Below are 16,104 nucleotides of genomic sequence, written 5' to 3'. Positions count from 1 at the left end.
TGAATATTATTTCCACAGCACTTCTAGTGTTCTGAGGATTCCCTTCTCTAGAGTTTACAAGTGACAGAAGAAAACCTGTCACACTGCTTTATGGTCTTACTTTATATTTTAAAAAGCTTATCTAAATAAAAACTTTTTGTGTCTTTTTAAAACTCTATGGAGCATTTTGTGAAAAATAATAATCAGGACTTGTAATTTAATGTTAAGTATTTTGGGGAAGTCACTGAATTTTTGTCCTCATTGGATTGTAACTTACAGTCTTCAAATCTGGTAGTTCTTAGGACTCTCCAAAGATCCTTAAAGGAAGAAGGCCTGGAAGCTAATTTCAGTATTTGTAAAAGCCTGTCAGAAATCATATCTACATTAAAGCTTCAGAAGCTAATAATAAATACCTTGTTTTTAAATTTAAAAAAAAACCTACAATATTCACTATTTTGCTCTTTAAGGGAAAGTTTGTTGATACCTACCTAATGCATTAGCTAGGGTCAGATGGATGAAAGCAAAAAGTGAACAAAAGGCCTCTGTGTATTAAACATGTGTTATAAGCAGAGATGTGCTGGAACCAATTGTGGAATTGTTTCTTTCCAGCTCTACGTGTGACATCCTGTTGGTAGCTTGAAATGAGCTAGGATAGAAATATTCCCACTATGGAAATTGGCAAGTTCTGTAAATCAGATACTTTTTTCTCCTGGAGTTCCAGGTGTTGAGTATTTACTAGCACATCACTGGTTATAAGCCAGATGCCTTATACACTTTAGAATGGTACAAAAAAAAATCAGGATGCTCTGATAGAAAATAAAAGAGGATTGAGATCTCTCAAGTGTATGTGAAAGCACTTATAAAGAGTCACTTTAGTTCGTTTGGTTGACCTTCAGAAAATCTTTTTCTCGTGGGCACACATGATGTTTGGGTTCTGTCTCCATGCTCTGTTTTTTGTTTTTATACTAGTCTCTGCTATTTACTAAATTTCCTCTGAGATAGGGCACTCCCTCAACTTTCTTTATTGGGTTGCTTCATTGTTGTCTTGTGGTCAACCACAGCTTTCCTAATTCTCTTGGGCATAACTTTGGTCTCAGCACTTCAAGAATTTATACAAGTCTAAAATTTTGTTATGCCTAAAAACTCCAATTTTCAGAAGTCTCTTATGGTCTAAAAGAGTGGCTAAAGGGCTCTATCTGGTTAGCACTTTGAGTTTGACAGTGTTAGAGAGTCTTCCATTCTTCTAAAATAGGAGAGAGAGAGAAGAGTGGGGTTCACAATTGTTTCTTCCAGGAGAATGTGGTATCCAGCCCATAAGATGACCACCAGTGGTCCCTGTTTTCTATTATGTATGCTCTGTGTAATTCCCTCCTGTGTGAATCAAGATGCCCAGTGTAACCAGTGAGGTATCGCAGAAATGACAGTGCATGACTTCCAAGGATACATCATAAAAGATAGTGGCTTATCCCTTGGATCACTCATTCTTAGAGAATCCAGCTACCATGTTGTGAGGATACAGCAGGTAATTGGAGAGAAACTGAGACCTCTTCACCAATAACCAGCCCCATAGAAGTAAATCCTCTAGTTCCAGTCAAGCCTTCAAATGACTAAAACCTAACCCTGCTAAGTTGTTCTTGAATTCCTGATCCTAGAAACCATCTCCATAAAAATGTGAGATAATAAATACAGTTAGGTTAAGCTGCCATGTTTTAGGGTTATTTGTGATGGAGCAATAAATAATTAATACATGAAAAGTTTATCCCCTTCAGTGGTGGTTCATGAGCAATCAGAATTTGAATTTATCATCCAAGTTTGTAAGCTAGTACATCCCAACAGACTTTGGAGAAAAAGATAATTTCTACTCTCATATGCTTGCATAACTGTTTTTGACTCAATAGCCAAGTAAACACATTAACTTCTGAATCCTCCGATATGTATTACTGCCTCACTGCCAAACAGAGCTTAGTAATGTGCCAACCTACCACACCAGGTCATAGATAGTAATTTTGCTTAATGACTCTGGCTCGTATTGATTTTTTAAAAATCATATATTCTTTTTGTAGTTGAATCATCTGGAAATGACTTTCCTAGCACTGTAGTCATGACAGACATTTATGACAGCTAAAATGCCCCATGAGTAGGTAATGCTGTAGCAAGCTCTTTGTTCCCAAGGCTACATCTTCAAATTTGGCCTAGATAATAAATTGTCCTGTGTTTTCGAGAAGACAACAGGTGTATTCAAAACTCAGTGTGTTTGGGCTTTTATCTGATTCATTGAATACACAATTGATTTTCTACCTTTGCTGAATTGCTACTGAAGTTACAACTAATTTTTTTCCTACTTATCATGTTCTGTACATTTTTTTAATCCTAAATTGACTCTTGTCCTTAAATGGAATTTTAACTCTGCATGTTTTTTTTTCTTTCAAAACTAAAACATAAAGACACTGAAGTTCTTTGAAGCAATGTTTAATGCATAAAAATTATTAATCATTTTTCATTTTCTGTTTAGAGAGTATATTATTTTTTGCTTCATAGGTGTTAGCTTTTATCCACTGTGTAGAGTCTCTGGTATAGGATGCAATTTTCATGTATGATTGTAGCCATGAAAAAGTCTCCAATCACATATGATCCCCAGATACAAAAATTCTTAGAGCAACACCACCAATTTGGCACTTGAGAAATTTTATTATACTGTCTCCTAGGCAGAGGTTCTATCTGGCAAAAGTTGGCAGGAAAACCTGTCTTTGCCATCTTTTTCTTTATGCTCATCTCCAGTCCTCTCTCATCCCTTCCTGCTTTTCTTCCTTCTTCCTCATGGTCCCTTCTTTCACATCGCCCCCACAGCTCCAGCCCAGGCCTCATTGGAACCCCTGCTCCATACCTTTTGCCCTTGTCTCCAAATCAAATTCTTCCTGCCTTAGCACTGTGGTTTGCAAATGCTTTTTATAATGACTTACATGCTCCTTCAGTAGACAGATAAAAGCAATGTTGTCTTATGTGCTTATTAGCAATTTCCAATTCATTAGATTTACTTACTAAATTCAACTAGGAGGTTATTAAGGATGTTGCCTGAATGCTGGTGCAAAGTTAGGGCCTACTGGTAGGAGTTTGGAGTCTTATACCAACCTTATGTAGTTTCTCTCATTTTCTAAAATATATATTTTTTTAATTTATTTATGATAGTCACAGAGAGAGAGAGAGAGAGAGAGAGAGAGAGAGAGAGGCAGAGACATAGGCAGAGGGAGAAGCAGGCTCCATGCACCGGGAGCCCGATGTGGGATTCGATCCCGGGTCTCCAGGATCGCGCCCTGGGCCAAAGGCCGGCGCCAAACCGCTGCGCCACCCAGGGATCCCTAAAATATTTTTTTTGTATGTAGAATTAAAATCCTGACTCAAACAAGTTGTGGCAAATGGTAACAAGTTTAATAATTCATTTTGAAATAGCAGAATATACTTCAAACAAACATATCCACAAATTTGAAAATGGCATAAAATAACATTTTGTTTCAAAATAGAATTATTTAAAATATCTAATGATCTAATTATTTTAATATCAATCATTCATTTTAGCATTCCTTTTAGAACAATGGAAAATACTTTTCAGGCAATGACCTAAGATATTCAGCAGTCTCACTTAAAAAATACTCAATGCTCATCTCTGCAGCAATGCGCTCAAAATTTCAGAAGAGTTCATCTTTTTTTCCTGACATCCTGTTTGATGCTCCCCATACCAGATGATCTTCTTCAAGGCCAGATGGAGTTCATTCAACTTAGGGAAATGAAGAATCCAGCAAAGCATGCAAGGTTGGGCAGCCATGTTAACTGGTGGTGCTAATTAGCTATTGGAATCTCTTTATACTTCAGGAATCAGTGACTCCATCCAACTGATAGCTTTGTTAATGTGGAGTCAAGTACACTGGTTGACTTCAAAGGATTTGCCTTCATTTTGCTCTTAAGTGTCCTTCCACCTGGGGTAGCCAGTGTCCAGCTCCAGGTCAAAGAAGAATCAATGAAGTGGGGGAACCCTGGGATTCATTCTCTTCCTCCTTTCTACAACTTCCTTATTCCCACCCTTTCATCTGGCATGGCTCTTCCTCTCATCCACATCCATTAAGTCTTCTTGGCCATGTGAGGTTCCACCTTGTTTGACTTACTGTATACAGTAGGTCATCCAGGTAAACTTACTACAAGAAACAGTGCATCCATGTGTACACACAAGGCAATGCCTTCTTATGCTCTCTTCATACTTTATAGGTAGAGATATACAGGATGTATTATTTCAACAGAAATAATCTTATGAACCCTTTACCTTAGGGCTGCCTATAAATGCCTATGTGTAATGATAAAATCGGGGTATCATCATTTGTGTTTTTTCAGAGAACTCACAAAAATCTAACTGGAAGGCCACCTTGTCATAAAAATGACAACATTGGCACTGTCGTTCAAACGCTCTTGACAGTTATTGGTATCAAAAGTTAGCACTCCCCTCACTTGAATATATCTCAACAATATTTTGATGAGAGTTTCCACTCCTGTCATACTTTGTGCCATTGCTTCTGTACTATCAGCACAGGTAGTATGACATAGAGGTGCCAAAGTCTATGATGGCAGGTTGAAAGCAGATACAAGTGTTTTAACTGTGTATTCCCCACCTGATTGTCACAAAACATGCTTCTCAAAAAAATGAAGCCAAGATGGCCAGAAGGTCAGTCATCTTTATGCTCAATTGAATTAAAATTAAGATGCTCACAAACACATTGATAAACTATGTTGGACAAAAGTTAGATGTTCCCTGTTACCATCAGGCAAAGGTAGTTAAGTGTGTTGCTGTTTATTCATGCTTTTCTCCTCACATGGCAGTAACTCCTTTGAATGATACTATAGTGTATTTTATTTAAAATTTTATGTATTTATAGTGTATTATAGTGTATTTTAATATTTGTGTCTAAAATTACATTTATAAAATATAAAGCTGTATGATTTTTATGCTGAAAGAGGCTGACATCCTTATTTTTATACTGCTGGCTTTAAATATTGGCCTTGTAACCTGGGAAGGTCTATAGGAGAAAATAGAAAAATTTCATTTCATAAAACACAGTGAGCACTTGGGTACTTTCCATTGCCTTACAAAAATGACACCAAATACCTCATAAGCATCCTTATGCTTTGTTATCTCTGGGAAACTTATGAGAGTTTTCATTAGAAGACTTTTCATTCTGTCACAACATGGTCCCCTTTGCTGAACAACCCATTGTTAATCATATTGGATAGTGTGTCATTTCCTCTTGTACCTGCTCAATCTCTCCATTCTACCAACAAGTTTGTTTTTTCTTTAATCTGTGATCCATTTCAGGTTTTGAGAATTCTTTTGTCTTTTGACTCATTTTAGACATAAGGACACCTACAGCCTGAAAATAAAAGGTTGGAGAACCATGTACCATACAAATGGTCCTCAAAAGAAAGCAGGGGTAGCCATCCTTATATCACATAAACTAAAGTTTGTCCCCACTGTAGTGAGAAATGAAGAGGGACACTATATCATACTTAAAGGATCTATCGAAGAAGAGGACTTAACAATCATCAATATATATGCCCCAAATGTGGGAGCTGCCAAGTATATCAATCAATTAATAACCATAGTTAAGACATACTTAGATAATAATACACTTACACTTGGTGACTTCATGTAGCAGTTTCTACAATCAACAGGTCTTCTAAGCACAACATCTCCAAAGAAACAAGAGCTTTAAATGATACACTGGACCAGATGGATTTCACAGATATTACAGAACTTTACATCCAAACTCAACTGAATACACATTCTGCTCAAGTGCACATGGAACTTTCTCCAGAATAGACCACATACTGGGTCACAAATCAGGTCTTAACTGATACCAAAAGATTGGGATAGTACCCTGCGTATTTTCAGACCATAATGCTTTGAAATTAGAACTAAATCACAAGAAGAAGTTTGGAAGGATTTCAAACACGTGGAGGTTAAGGACGATCCTGCAAAAAGATGAAAGGGTCAACCAGGAAACTAGAGAAGAATTAAAAAGATTCATGGAAACTAATGAGAATGAAGATACAACCATTCAAAATCTTTGGGATACAGCAAAAGCAGTCCTGAGGGGAAATACATCGCAATACAAGCATCCATTCAAAAACTGGAAAGAATTCAAATACAAAAGCTAACCTTGCACCTAAAGGAGCTAGAGAAAAAACAGCAAATAGACCCTACACCCAGCAGAAGAAGAGAGTTATTAAGATTCGAGCAGAACTCAACGGAATCGAGACCAGAAGAACTGTGGAACAGATCAACAGAACCAGGAGTTGGTTCTTTGAAAGAATGAATAAGATAGATAAACCATTAGCCAACCTTATTAAAAAGAAAAAAGACTCAAATTAATAAAATCATGAATGAGAAAGGGGAGATCACTACCAACACCAAGGAAATACAAACGATTTTAAAAACATATTATGAGCAGCTCTACGCCAATAAATTAGGCAATCTAGAAGAAATGGACGCATTTCTGGAAAACCACAAACTACGAAAACTGGAACAGGAAGAAAGAGAAAACCTGAGCAGGCCAATAACCAGGGAGGAAATTGAAGCAGTCATCAAAAACCTCCCAAGACACAAAAGTCCAGGGCCAGATGGCTTCCCAGGGGAATTCTATCAAACGTTTAAAGAAGACATCATACCTATTCTACTAAAGCTGTTTCGAAAGATAGAAAGAGATGGAGTACTTCCAAACTCGTTCTATGAGGCCAGCATCACCTTAATTCCAAAACCAAAGACCCCACCAAAAAGGAGAATTATAGACCAATATCCTTGATGAATATGGATGCAAAAATTCTCAACAAGATACTAGCCAATAGGATACAACAATATATTAAGAAGATGATTCACCATGACCAAGTGGGATTTATCCCCGGGTGGCAAAGCTGGTTCAACACTCATCAAACAATCAATGTGATTGATCGTATCAACAAGAGAAAAAACAAGAACCATATGATCCTCTCAATAGATGCAGAGAAAGCATTTGACAAATACAGCATCCATTCCTGATCAAAACGCTTCAGAGTGTAGGGATAGAAGGAACATTCCTCAGCATCTTAAAAGCCATCTATGAAAAGCCCACAGCAAATATCAGTCTCAATGGGGAAGCACTGGGAGCCTTTCCCCTAAGATCAGGAACACGACACGGATGTCCACTCTCACCACTGCTATTCAACATAGTACTGGAAGTCCTAGCCTCAGCAATCAGGCAACAAAAAGACATAAAAGGCATTCAAATTGGTAAAGAAGAAGTCAAACTCTCCCTCTTCACCGATGACATGATACTCTACATAGAAAACCCAAAAGCCTCCACCCCAAGATTGCTAGAACTCATACAGCAATTTGGTAGCGTGGCGGGATACAAAATCAATGCCCAGAAATCAGTGGCATTTCTATACACTAACAATGAGACTGAAGAAAGAGAAATTAAGGAGTCAATCCCATTTACAATTGCACCCAAAAGCATAAGATACCTAGGAATAAACCTAACCAAAGAGGTAAAGGATCTATACCCTAAAAACTATAGAACACTTCTGAAAGAAATTGAGGAAGACACAAAGAGATGGAAAAATATTCCATGCTCATAGATTGGAGGATTTAATATTGTGAAAATGTCAATATTACCCAGGGCAATTTACACGTTTAATGCAATCCCTATCAAAATACCATGGACTTTCTTCAGAGAGTTGGAACAAATCATCTTAAGATTTGTGTGGAATCAGAAAAGACCCCGAATAGCCAGAGGAATTTTAAAAAAGAAAACCATATCTGGGGGCATCACAATGCCAGATTTCAGGTTGTACTACAAAGCTGTGGTCATCAAGACAGTGTGGTCCTGGCACAAAAACAGACACATAGACCAATGGAACAGAATAGAGAATCCAGAAGTGTACCCTCAACTTTATGGTCAACTAATATTCGACAAAGCAGGAAAGACTATCCCCTAGAAAAAGGACAGTCTCTTCAATTGGACATTGGACAGAGACACATGCAGAAGAATGAAACTAGACCATTCTCTTTCACCATACACAAAGATACACTCAAAATGGATGAAATATCTAAATGTGAGACAAGATTCCATCAAAATCCTAGAGGAGAACACAGGCAACACCCTTTTTGAACTTGGCCACAGAAACTTCTTGCAAGATACATCCATGAAGGCAAGGGAATCTAAAGCAAAAATGAGTTATTGGGACTTCATCAAGATAAAAAGCTTCTGTACAGCAAAGAAACAGTCAACAAAACTAAAAGACAACCTACAGAATGGGAGAAGATATTTGCAAATAACATATCAGATAAAGGGCTAGTTTCCAAGATCTATAAAGAACTTATTAAACTCACCAGCAAAGAAACAAACAATCCAATCATGAAATGGGCAAAAGACATGAACAGAAATCTCACAGAGGAAGGCATAGACATGGCCAACAAGCACATGAGAAAATGTCCCACATCACTTGCCATCAGGGAAATACAAATCAAAACTACAATGAGATTCCACCTCACACCAGTGAGAATGGGGCAAATTAACAAGGCAGGAAACCACAAATGTTGTAGAGGATGTGGAGAAGGGGGAACCCTCTTGCACTGTTGGTGGGAATGTGAACTGGTGCAGCCACTCTGGAAAACTGTGTGGAGGTTCCTCAAAGAGTTAAAAATAGACCTGCCCTACCACCCAGCAATTGCACTGCTGGGGATTTACCCCAAAGATACAGATGCAATGAAAGGCCGGGACACCTGCACCCCGATGTTTCTAGCAGCCATGTCCACATAGCCAAACTGTGGAAGGAGCCTCGGTGCCCATCGAAAGATGAATGGATAAAGAAGATGTGGTTTATGTATACAATGGAATATTCCTCAGCCATTAGAAACGACAAATACCCACCATTTGCTTCAATGTGGATGGAACTGGAGGGTATTATGCTGAGTGAAGCAAGTCAGTTGGAGAAGGACAAACATTATATGGTTTCATTCATTTGGGGAATATAAAAAATAGTGAAAGGGAATAAAGGGGAAAGAGAACAAATGAGTGGGAAATATCAGAAAGGGAGATAGAACATGAGAGACTCCTAACTCTGGGAAACGAACAAGGGGTGGTAGAAAGGGTGGTGGGCGGGGGGTGGGGGTGACTGGGTGACGGGCACTGAGGGGGGCACTTGATGGGATGGGCACTGGGTGTTATTCTATATGTTGACAAATTGAACACCAATAAAAAATAAATTACAAAAAATAAAAGTGTAGGAGAGAGAAGCAGAGGTGAGTCAGAGAGATGAGATGGAAGAAAAGATTCAAAGGCTGAGGACTGAACCCGCCATTGTTGCATTTCAAGTGGAGGAAGAAACATGGGTGGCATCTAACAACTGGGAACAGCTATGAGCTGCCAGCTATCAAGGAAATGACGGCCTCAGTACTAAAAAATACAAGACACTAAATTCTGTCAGTAACCTTAATAAGCAAAAGAGACCTCTAGAGCCTCCAGAAAGGCACAGGCCTGCCAACACCTCGATTTTAGCCTGGTGAGGTCTGAATCCTACTTCTCCCCCACAGAACTTAAGATGAGTTGTGTAAGCCACCAAATTTGTGGTGATTTGTGATGGCAGCATTAGGAAACTAATGCTTACATTCAGAAAAATACCCCTGGAAGCTACTCCACTCCCACAAACAAGATATCCAGTATTTCTTTGTTGTGTAACTTCCATACATTTTCTTCCAACCTGTGGGATGTCGTTGCACTTTTTAAATGCCTTTTAACACACAGAAATTCTTCAGTAGAAGGTGAGGTTAGATTCATCATTTCTTTCTCTATTGTTTGTACATTATAAAAACATTCTTCCTATTATATCTTGGTATACATTTTCTCCCTTAAAATTGAGATTTTTAATCCATCTGGGCAACTGGGATGTTTTTCATATGGTGTGTGATAGACATGCAGTTCATTTCCAGTGGATAAATTGCCCTGATGTCATTTACTGTCTAGTCCTAACCAGACTGCACTTCCATCATAGATCAAGTTGACCTGTCTGTGGTTCGGTTTGTGAGCTATTTGTGTGTGTGTGTGTGTGTGTGTGTGTGTGTGTTTGATGTCCATCTGTTCCTAAACCAGTATTACAATATCTTAATTACAATACTTTCATTTTAATAGTTATTGTTCTGTAGGCTGTCCCTACCATGTTCTTCAATTATCCCAACTATTCTCGGTCCTTTACTCTTTTTTATGAATTTTAAAATTAGTTTGCAAGTTCTTTAAAAACCCTGTTGGTATTTTGATTGGAATAGAATGAATTTATAGATTAATTTTGGGAGGACTGACATTTTTACCATATTGAGTTTTCTCATCCATGAACTTGGTTTATTTTCAATTACTGAAGTCTTCTTTTATGTCTTTGAATACTGTGTTTTAATTTTATCTGTATTGCATAAGATTTATGAACATTTTATATAATGCTCTTTAAAAAGTATGTTCTCAACTATTAATTCCTACATCTAGAGAAGCAATTTTTTGTATTTTTGTACATAGTAATATTCCTGAACCCTTCCATTAACTACTAACTTGTGTTGAGTTTCTTATGTTGACAGAATAATTATAGCATCTATAAACAAAATCCTCAATGTTATTTACAGTATTTATATTTTAAATTCACTTTTCTCATGTTAATAGGCTCCTTTTACGACCTCTTGTACCATATTAAACACAGTGAGTGTTTTCATCTTGTTGCAGATTTTAAATAAAATGCTCCTATCATTTGCCTATAAGAATATATTTGCTGAATCAGGTTTTAATAAGTTTCTTTCTATTCTTAGTTTGCAAGTATTTATTTTTTAATGAACAGATAGATGATGGTTTTATCAAATGATTTTTTCTGTATCTGTTGAAAATGATCTTCTCTTATAATCAGCTTATATCAAATTACATTAATAGATATTTTAAATAAAAAGATCATTATATTCCTAGAATAAGCCCAGCTTTTCCTCATAGGGTTTTTATATGGGTGTATAGAAGTCTGTGTATGCAAAAACAAGATTTACTTTGCTTATATTTTGTTGGGAATTTTTGTGCCTATGGCCGTTAAGTGTTTGAACTTTCTTTGTGCTATCATCTTTAAATTTTCCTATTGGGGCTAAATCAGCCTTAAAGAGGAAAAGAAAAAAAAATGAGAGAGGGAGTGAAAGAGAATAAAAGAAGGCAAGAATGTTAAAAAAAAACCCTGATAATTATTGAATATGGGTGATAAGGTTTCATTTTAGTATTCTCTGTACTTTTAGAGAAATAAAAACAAGTGATTTTTCTTTTTTGAATTTCTTTTAAAAAATTCTTAATTCCAAAAAAATTTTTATTTTATTTTTTTTTTCCAAAAAAAATTTTAATTCTAGTATAGTTATCATAGTGTTACTAGTTTCAGGTGTACAACATGGTGATTCATCAATTCTATACTTTACTCAGTACTCATCACAATAAATATACTCTTAATCCCTTTCACCTATTTTACCCATCCCCCTCCAACCTACCTCTTCTCTGGTGACTATTAGTTTGTTTTCTATTGTTAAGAGTATTTTTTGATTTGGTTCCTTTTTATTTTCTTTGCTCTTTTGTTTTGTTTCTTAAAATCCACATAGAAGTGAAATTATGTGGTGTTTGTCTTTGACTTATTTAATTTAGCATGATACTCTCTAGATCCATCCATGCTGTTGCAAATGGCAAGATTTCATTATTTTTTATGACTAATATTCCATTATGTGTATATATACCACATCTTCTTTATCCTTCATGATTGGTGGAAACTTGGGCTGCTCTATAATTTGATTGTTGTAAATAATGCTGCAATAAACATAGGAGTGTGTGTAACTTTTCAAATTTGTGTTTTCATATTCTTCGTAAATACCCAGTTGTAGCATTACTGGATCATATGGCAATTCTATTTTTAATTTTTTGAGGAACCTCCATACTGTTTTTCACTGTGGTACACCAGTTTACATTCCCACCAACAGTGCATAAGCGTTCCTTTTTCTCCACATCCTCTCTAACATTTGTCATTTAAAAACAAATGATCCTGTTTTTTTTTTAAGATTTTATTTATTTATTCATAAGAGACACAGTGAGGCAGAGACCTAGGCAGAGGGAGAAGCAGGCTCCCTGTGGGGAGCCTGATGTGGGACATGATCCCAGGCCTCCAGGATCACAACCTGAGCCAACGGCAGACATTCAACCATTGAGCCACCCAGGAACCCCAAATCAAATGATCTTTAATTGAGAAATTTCTAGAATTATTTTATCTGTAAAGTTGCTATATAGTTTCTAAAGAATACCTTAAGGATATTTCTTAAATACTTCGAACTTTCATAAATGGTCCACTCTTCCATGGACATAGACTCCAATTCAATACAATACTTGAAGGTATTTGTTATTGTATCACACATTTATACAAAATTATACTGAGTTATATAAATACGACCTTATTAATTCCTGTAACCTAATTAACTTCTAATATTATTTCTGGGGACTCATCCTGCAAATTGCCAACTGTCAGTTATTTCTCATTTAAACCCTTAGTTTTGCATGATTATATCTCTTTTGCTGCCCAACCTCCTCAAATGGTGCATGAAGGGAAAGAGTTTGTGGAGTGTTGATGGAACCCTTGGAGACAACTGTCCTCAAAACATCAATGGTTTTTGCCATGGATGACTTATCTTTCCTGATTACTGGACTGGTACCTGCTGAGGTGTGACAGGTCCTGCCTTGCCTTCTGAATTGTTTTTCAGTGACCTACTGCTGACTGGGTCCAATGTTTTGCCTCTCCTGTAAGATACAGTGCGGCTTCTTTATCACATACTCAAGCCATTGCCATGTATCTATTTCCTCTTCTCTGGGCTTTCTAGATGCCTCCTGAAGACCATGAGAAAACAGAAGATCTTCAGACTTAACTATGTGCATATGGTATTTTTTCCGCATGTTTGATAAGATGGCATGGGGTGCATGGAGCTTCTTTTAGAAAAGTGCACTCCCTTTAAGGATGTACCTGTGAATTGGATCCATTCATCCTTTTCCTGATGTTTTCTGGTTCACTTATAACTCTGTAGGAGTTGATGTATCCAGTGGGTTCTTTTCCCTTCTTACCACCTTTAGGATCTGTGTTCTACCCTAAGTAGGGTGATCACATATAGGTGCTTTTAACTGCTTAATCTTCTTTCTCCTTCCTCATCCTAGAAATCCTGACATTGCTCCAGAATTCTCTATCTAGCTCAGATGGGGATGCTATATATCATATTTTTATAACACATCTCTTATTTTACAGGTGTTTAAAACTTGAGTAGTCAAGAAGGTTAATATTCCAATTATTTCTTTGGTCTTTTTTGGTCTTTTTGCAGTTTATTTTTTTTTTGAGTTTAGTGTTTATTTAAATTCACTTAACATATAGTGTATTATTAGTTTCAAAGGTAGAGTTCAGTGATTCATCAGTCCTATATAATACTCAGTGCTCATTACATCGTGTGCCCTCCTTAATGTCCATCACCCAGTTCCCTGATCCCCTCTACTCACTCTCCTCCAGTGACCCTCAGTTTGTTTCCTTTAAGAGTCTCTTATGATTTGTCTCCCTCTGATTTTGTCTGTTTTTCTGTCCCTTCCCCTCTGATCCTCCTGTTTTATTTCTGAAATTCCACATATGAATGAAATCATACTTGTCTTTCTGGGATTGACTCATTTTGCTTAGCATAATATCCTCTAGTTCCATCCATGTCATTGCAAATGGCAAGATTTCATTTTTTTGATGGCTGAGTTGTATTTCATTGTGTGTGTGCACATACACACACTTCACATCTTTATCCATTTATCTGTTAATGAACATCTGGGCTCTTTTCATAGTTTGGCTATTGTGGACATTGCTTCTATAAACATTGAGGTGCAGGTGCTCCTTTGGATCACTACATTTGCATCTTTGGGGTAAATTCCTAGTAGTGCAATTGCTGCATCATAGGGTAGCTCTATTTTCAATTGGTAAGGAACCTCCACGTTGTTTTCCAGAGTGGTTGCACCAGTTTGCATTTCCAGCAATGTTGTAAGAGGGTTCCCTTTCTACTTCTTTTAAAAAAATATGGTAGGATTACACTTGTCAAAATCTTCACAATTTAGTATAGCCTGAGTTTGTTTGACAAAGTGTGAGGGAAAGGCAACCTGTGTCACCTTTTGTAGAAATTTTAAGGTAGAATGGACGATATGCCCAGTTTCCTTTTCCTGCCTTGGCAGTTAGGGAATATGTTTCATGGAAAAGTATCCATCATATTGGTTTCCTTAGTGACTACACTGAAAAATCTCCCTGCCCAACCACATAGGGCTGTACCATGAACACAAAAAATAATGTTTGTTGTATTAAGCCACTGAAATCTGGAGGTTGTTGCAGTTGAATAATCTAGACCATTCTGACACACAGACTTGTATTTATTAACCTAGAAAATAACCATCATATGTGTTTGTATAACAAAAGCCAGTCTGATCTCAATTATGTAAAGATTACTGTAAAATTACTGAGTGGGATTAATAAGTCAAAAAGTGAATTCTTTTTTTGAGAAGTTTTAAGAAGCCAGAAACTTTGGGACAGTAATTATACTCATGACTGCCTCCTGTCTTTGAAATTGTCTGTCTGTGAAAATTTTCTTGTGAGTTGTTCTGTCTTTCCAAAGTAGAAATCAGAACTGAGTTCCTAGCTTCTTTTAGAGCTAGCATATAGGTTTTGACTTACATATGCTTGTGGGAGACATTGGTTTGGAAGTGGGGAACAGGAGAAAATTGGTTTGAATAGGATTCTATTTTGCTTATAGGCAGCCTCTGGATTTGGGAGATGGTAATGGTTTCATCTTGTCATTGGGTGTGGCAGTTAGGATTCTCTAGCTACCTAGAGATTTGTTATAAGGAATTGATTTATGCAGTTGTGTGAGCTGAATAAGCATGTTTGAAATCTGTAGGACAGGCAGTCAGGAGGGAAAGATCATGAGCAGGATGGAACCCATGTTACCACTGTAAACAAGATATTGAGCATTTCCATCACCATCACCTCAAAGTTTCTTTTTGACCTTTTTAGTCAATTTTTATGTCTCCATGGGCATGGACCAAAACTGTTGTCAATAAGAATTTTTTACTTTTTTCAGAAAAGCCTTATCCTCCCCCCCCCCCCTTTTTAAGGTCTTCTAAATGATCCTACTCAGGTTATCCAGCAGCATTTCCCTTATTCAAAGTCAACTGATTAGGGACTTCAATTACATCCCCCATATACCCTCATAGCAATACCCAGGCTAGTATTTAAATAAATAACTGGAGACTGTACTTTAAGCAAGTTGACATATCTAAAAAACTATCACAAGTGACATTAGAGTGTGTGACAGCAGTCCTTGCAGAAAAGCCAGGCTCTTCCCTTTAACTGTGTGATGCGACAATGGCATGGATTTTTTTTTTCCTTAACCTTGCCTATTCAGCATAGTTTCTGCTTTTTTCTAGAAGGTCATTCTTGTCTGTTCCTTTAGCTAACCACTAACTCTGATACCTACTAATATCTCTTAGTAGACACCCTTTCTGGTTAACCTAGACGAGTGGATTTTGTTCAACTAAAGCACTCGCCTAATACCAAAATTATGAGGAGAAAAATCATATATTTCTCATAAGACTAAGGTCTTTGGTCACAAATGACATTACAGAAGTCTAGGAGTTCTGTTTGCAGACCAGCTTTTTTCTGTAAGCCATATTCTTTTGCTTTTGAGTTAGTAATTTCTGGAAGCCATGCCCTCTCTATGGAATGATGCTTCTCTGCCCTTCTCCTCTATTTTTCTCTGTTGGTGTCTTTGCAACAGAAATGGTGTAGTTACTGGAGATTTTAAAACCTTTTCGTCCATGGAGATGTCAGTATCTCCCTTTTTCTGCTTGGCTTGCTCACAGCAGAGGGTGAACTATAAATCATGTGGAAATGGAAAAGGAAGAAGAAGAAGAATATAAATGAAAATAGAAGATGGAGGTAGATGAAGGAACAAAGTTTATTTCAACTGAGAAAAGATTGAATGATGGATTATAATTTTTTTCT

Source organism: Nyctereutes procyonoides, unplaced genomic scaffold (genome assembly GCF_905146905.1).
Source record: "Nyctereutes procyonoides isolate TBG_1078 unplaced genomic scaffold, NYPRO_anot_genome, whole genome shotgun sequence".
Lineage (NCBI taxonomy): Eukaryota > Metazoa > Chordata > Mammalia > Carnivora > Canidae > Nyctereutes > Nyctereutes procyonoides.
Note: the sequence above shows the minus strand (reverse complement) of the source record.